General features: G+C 37.4%; 1 pseudogene; it reads right to left on the bottom strand.

Moving 5' to 3' along the window:
- Positions 1–224: 224 nt before the first annotated feature.
- LOC118928462 (U6 spliceosomal RNA) lies at positions 225–323 on the bottom strand (annotated as a pseudogene).
- Positions 324–6,038: the final 5,715 nt, after the last annotated feature.

The following is a 6,038-nucleotide window of genomic DNA, read 5'->3' as shown; positions in this document are numbered from 1 at the left end:
GACTTCTTCGGCCTGTGATAGCCAGACCACAGAACATCACCCAGGAATTTGCATTCAAATAAACTACCTGGCCCTTTGTTGCCTCTATTCACCTGCTTATTTCAGCTAGAATTTATCTTACACTGTGACCATACATAAATACAAAATTTTTTTCCTTGTGATGAGAATTGAGATCTACTCTCTTAGCAACTTTCAAATATACAACACATTATTATTATTATTTTAAAAATATGGAATGCTTCATGAATTTGTATATAATCCTTACACAGGGGCCATGCTAAGCTTCTCTATATCCAGTTTTAGTATACATGCTGCCAAAGCAGGCACTGCAATACAATATTATTACCTATAGTTGCTGCACATTATAGCCCTAGGACTCATTTTTTTAATAACTGGAAGTTTGTACCTTTTGACCATCTTAATCTACTTTGCCCACCCCTACCCCCACCTCTGGCAAAAATCAATTTGTTCACTGTATCAATGAGGTCAGATTTTTATTTTGTTTTGTTTTTAGATTCCACATAAAGTAAGATCATACAATACTTGCCTTTCTCTGTCTGACTTATTCACTTAGTATAATGCCCTCAAAATCATCCATGTTGTTGCAAATGTTAAGATTTCTTTCTTTTATATGGCTGAATGACATTTCCACTGTGTGTTATATACACCATATTTTCTTCATCCATTCATTCACTGATGGACCACACTTAGGTTGCCTCCATGTCTTGGCTATTATAATTAATGCTGTAATGAACATGAGAGTGCAGATATCATTTTGAATTACTGTCTTCATTTCTTTCAGATATATACCCATAAGTAGAATTGCTGAAACATATGGTAGTTTTATTTTTAAGTTTTTGAGGAACCTTAATACTGTTTTCCACACTGGCTGCATCAATATATTTCCACCAATGGTTCACAAGGATTCCCTTATCTCTAAATCATCACCAACACTTGTTATTTCTTGTCTTTTTGATGACAGTCATTCTAATAGGTGTGAGGTAATAACTCATTGTGGTTTTGATTTGCATTTTCCTGGTGTTGAGCACTTTTTCTTGTACTTATTGGCCATCTGTATGTTCTCTTTGGAAAAATACCTATTCAGATTCTCTGCCATTTTTAATTGGATATTTCTTTTGCTATTGAGTTGCATGAGTTCTTTATATATTTTGGGTATTAACTCTTACCAGATACATAATTTGCAAATATTTTATCCCATTCTTTAGGATGCCTTTTCATTTTGTTGATGGTTTCCTTTGCTGTGCAGAAGCTTATTAGTTTGGTGTAGTTCTGCTTATTTTTACTCTTGCTGCTTTTGCTTTTAGTGTTAAATCCAAAAAAATCTTCAAGACTTACATCAAGGAGCTTATCCCCTATGTTTTCTTCTAAAAGTTTTATGGTTCCAGGTCTTACATTCAAATATAATCCATTTTGAGTTAATTTTTGTGTATGGTGTAAGATAGGGGACCATTTTCATTCTTTTTCATATTGCTGTCTAGTTTTCCCAGCACCATTTATTAAACAGACCGTCCTTTCCCCATTTGTATATTCTGGCTTCTTTGTCATAGGTTCATTGACCATTTCTGTATGGGTTTACTTCTGGTCTCTCTATTCTGTTCCAAGGTCTTTGTGTTTTTCTGTTTTTCTGCCAATGCCGTAATGTTTTTATTTGCAATGTAGTTTGAAGTCAGAAGGTGTGATGCCTTTAGCTTTGGTCTTCTTTCTCAAGATTGCTTTGGCTATTTGGGGTTTTTTGTGGTTCCAAAGAAATTTCAGGATTTTTGTTCTGCTTCCATGAAAATTCCATTGGACTTTTCAGTGCAGTCATTCAGTCTGTTGGTTGCTTTGAATAATATGGACTCTTAACAAAACTAATTCTTCAAATCCATAAGCACAGAATGTCTTTCCATTTATCTGTGACATCTTCAATTTCTTTAATCAATGCCTTAAAGTTTTCAGTGTGTACATCTTTCACCTCCTTGGTTAAATTTATTCCTAGACATTTTATTCTTTTTGATACAATTGTAAATGGGATTGTTTTCTTAATTTCTCTAATAGATTGTTAGTATATAGAAATGCAACTGATTTTTGCATATTGATTTTGTATCCTGAAACTTTATTGAGTTTGTGTATTTGTTCTAACAGTCTTTTGGTTGTCTTTAGGGTTTCCTATACATAAAATCATGCCATATGACAACAGAGACAGTTTTCCTTCTTCCTTTCCAATTTGGATGTCTTTTTTTCTTGTCTATTGCTCTTGCTAGAACTTCCAATATTACGTTGAATAAGTTTTGAGAATGGGCATACTTAACTTGTTCCTGACCTTAGAGGAAAAATTTTCAGCTTTTCAGCATTGAGTATGATGTTAGATGTGCTTTTCTCATACATGGCCTTTATTATATTAAGCTATGTTCCTTCTATATCCGTTTTGTTTAGAGTTTTTATCATGAATGGATGTTGAATTTTGTCAAATGCTTTTTCTGCATCTATTGAGATGATTATGTGATTTTTATCTTCATTTTGTGAAGCATCCTTGCATCTCCAGAATAAATCCCACTCTGTGATAGTATATGATCCTTTTAATGTATTGTTGAATTCAATTTGCTAATATTTGTTGAGAATTTTTAAATCTATGTCAATCAGGGATATTGGTAATTTTCTTTTTTTGTGGTGTGCTTGTCTTATTTTAGTATCAGAGTAATTCTGGCCTAAAATGAGTTTGGAATTGTTCTATTTTTTGGAACATTTTGAGAAGGGTTGGTACTTGTTATTCTTTAATGTTTGGTAGAATTCATCAGTAAAGGATTATGGTCCTGGACTTTTGTTTGTTGGGAGGTTTTTGATTACTGATTCAATCTCCTTACTAGTAATTAGTCTGTTCAGATTTTTTATTTCTTCCTGATTCAGCCTTTGTAAGTTGTATGTTTCTAGGAATGTATCCATTTCTTCTAGGTTGTCCAATTTGTTGATGTATAATTGTTCATAGCAGTCTCTCCTGATCTTTGTATTTCTGTGTTATCAGTTGTAATGTCTCCTTTTTCATTTCTGATGTCATCTATTATTTTGGACGCAGCTACCTCCTATTCCCTGGGACAGAGGTAAATCATAAATGACATCTTTAGGGTTGCCATGTACCTGGCCATGGGTCTTCTTTCATTGGGCAGGCACGAGATGGGCTTTTCAGCCTGAAGATGTTTGTTTTTCAGCTATATAAAAGTATCTTCTGTTATTTCTCTGATAAGTAATTTCTGTCCATTTCTTCAGTTCTCTTTTTCTGGTATGGTTGGTTTGGGCCTCTTGGATTGATCTACTGTATATTTGGTGTGGGCTATTCATTGTCCACAAAAATCCAATTATCCTTTCTTTCATGGAAACATAGCTTAACTGCATTTCCCAGCCTTCCTTGCAGTTAGGTATGATCATCCAACAGAATATGATTGTTAGGACTTAAAGTCTTAGGCATAAGAAGGTGAGCAAGGTATGCTTCTTATATGCTGTCTTTTCCTTCCTGCCAGTTTGAACTTAAGACAGAAGACTCACCCATGCCAGTGGGTTGCATGAAAAATGACTAGGAAGGGACTGGGATCCCTGAATGATGTGAGGTGCAGAACTGCTTCACCAACCACCACCACTTAACTTGGATATGTTCCATTAAAGAGAAATAATATACTTTGTTCTTTGGGCCACATTATTGGATCTCTTTGTTACAGCAGCTTTACCTGAAATAATGCTGTCTTATATACTGTCATAATTCCAGTTTTGGGGAGTTCTATTTTCTGGGATAGTTCCTTGATTTTATATTCCCACACTTTTGTTAATTCAGTATCACACTTTTAATTTCTAACAATTCAGTCTTGTGCTCTAGTTATTTCTTTTTCATAGTATCTTTTTCTTCTTTTAAGGAAATAATATCTTCTCAATTTTCTCTAAACACTTTTCTTTCTTTTTCTTTCTATAATTCTATTGTTGCCTCAAGGATTATTTTTCATTTGGTTTATGTACTTATGTTACTTTTGGCTACAGATAGTTAAAGATCCAACTTATAGGAAAGCCACAGAAGAGGGTAGGACACATCAATCCAACTTTTACAATGTCTCAAGATGCCATGCTCTTTGTCTCCCTGCTCTGCTACCCACAATATTATCATCACCCTAGGAATGGTTCCTCTCAGAATTGTAGGGAGTGTTCAAATCATGTCTGGTGGGAAAGAGATGTTATTGCCCTTGGTTTTCTTTTTAAAGCAAGGAATAACATTCTAAGAAACTTCCCTTGCTTGCATTTCAGTGGCTAGAACTGGATCAATAGCACTTTCTGACCCATTCACAGGCAGGAATGGGAGTGGTTACTTTAATCAGACTTTCTTCTGGAGCTGAAGGAGGATTAAGTGTTCCTGATGTGCATGGAAGATGGGCTTCTGAACAAACTGGGGTTCTGTTAAGAAAGAGGAAGACACAATGGATGGTGGGATTGGTTAATTTTGACACTTTCACATTGCAGGGCTTCTTTGACTGTCTTGTATTTCTTTAAAGTCTACTTATACTTCACAGTGAGCTACTAAAAAGCTAATAGGGGCATTAAGTAGTGGAGTGGGATTTCCTAACATGACTTTCCATTTTTTTCCTTCTGTTTCTTTTTCTTTTTCTCTTCCTCCTCCTCCTTCTTCTGAGAAACATTCTTGGAGTAGCATCAGGTTTTTCATCAGCAAAATCAAGTATCCAGAACCTAGAAGAAAATGAGACAGCACCTTCTGGGTTCTAAGGAAAATGATATTTTACCCTTAGAATTCTAAATCAAGGAGGTGGAAAAAGATGGCGGCATGAAAAGTGACACAGAAACCTCCCCCCAAAACCACATATAACATGAAAATACAGCAAATACAACTAATCCTGAAAGAGTTACCTGAAAGAAGACTGCAACAGATGGCCTAAATCTGGGGAAAAGAGAAGACCTCACAGAAAAAGGGTAAAGTAGCAAAACTGCAATCCCACGGGACCCAAGCCCTCCCCACCATCCCAGCTCAATGTAGGAGGAAGAGAAACAGAATGGGGAGGCAGTAGAAGCCCAGGAATACTGAACACCCACCCCTGGAGATCTTCTCCAGGAGCACGAACCCACATTACATGATGCTCTTGAGATTAGTGGAGTTGGAAAGCAAAGACAGGTGGAATACTTGGAGAGACTGAGATTCCAGCTGCATGTGGAGAACAGGTACCTACAACTGGCTGCTCCAGGACAAAGAAAAGCAGGCACTTTAAGGGACTTTCCAACAGCGAGAGGGAGGCTGAAGGTGCAAGGATTGCACAAAGCTTTCTGCTCAGGAGAAAGGACAGGTGGAAAAAATTGTCCTGACACACTCAGTCCAGTAGGTTGGGAACTTGCAGGAGCTTCAGGCCTCCATCCTCCTGGCTGGCAATGCAGCTCCAAGGCCCTTCACTGTGATAAGCACCTGCAGCTCCCTCCTCCCAGCCAGCACCGTTTCACTCACCTGCTGCCCCCGCTATTATACCAGGCCAGCCAGAGGGTGGCCCCACCTACTGGAACCTACAGGGGCATAATGCAGACTCTTCTCCCTGTGTTCTTGGCCCACTGGCCCTAGCAGTGGAGGCAGGCACTGCAGCCAGGAAGCAGGAAGGAGCTCTTTCCTCCCAGCAGGCACTGGTGCCTGGCACCTGTAAACCTCATCATTGCACCAGGTCTATGCAGCTCCAGAGAGTAGAGGGTGCTGCCTACAAAAAGCTATTATTCCATAGTAATCATTACAAATGTGAAATGGCAAAAAAATCTTGTACAAACCACAATCCCTCAAGCACCAGAAAGAGGGCCAAGTGAAACTGAAATGACCGATCTTATTGATAGAGATTTCAAAATAAAAATCATAAACATTATCACAAAGCTACAGAAAAATATTCACGATCTCAGGGATGACTTCAAGAAAGAGATAGAAACTTTGAAAATACAGTATCCAAAATGAAACATACAATAGAGGGATTTAAAACCAGATTAGATGAGGTAGAGGAGACCATAAATGAAATAGAAAT

This window comes from Manis pentadactyla, chromosome 10, assembly GCF_030020395.1.
Source record: "Manis pentadactyla isolate mManPen7 chromosome 10, mManPen7.hap1, whole genome shotgun sequence".
In the NCBI taxonomy this organism is placed as follows: domain Eukaryota; kingdom Metazoa; phylum Chordata; class Mammalia; order Pholidota; family Manidae; genus Manis; species Manis pentadactyla.
This window is presented reverse-complemented; position numbering and strand designations above follow the sequence as displayed.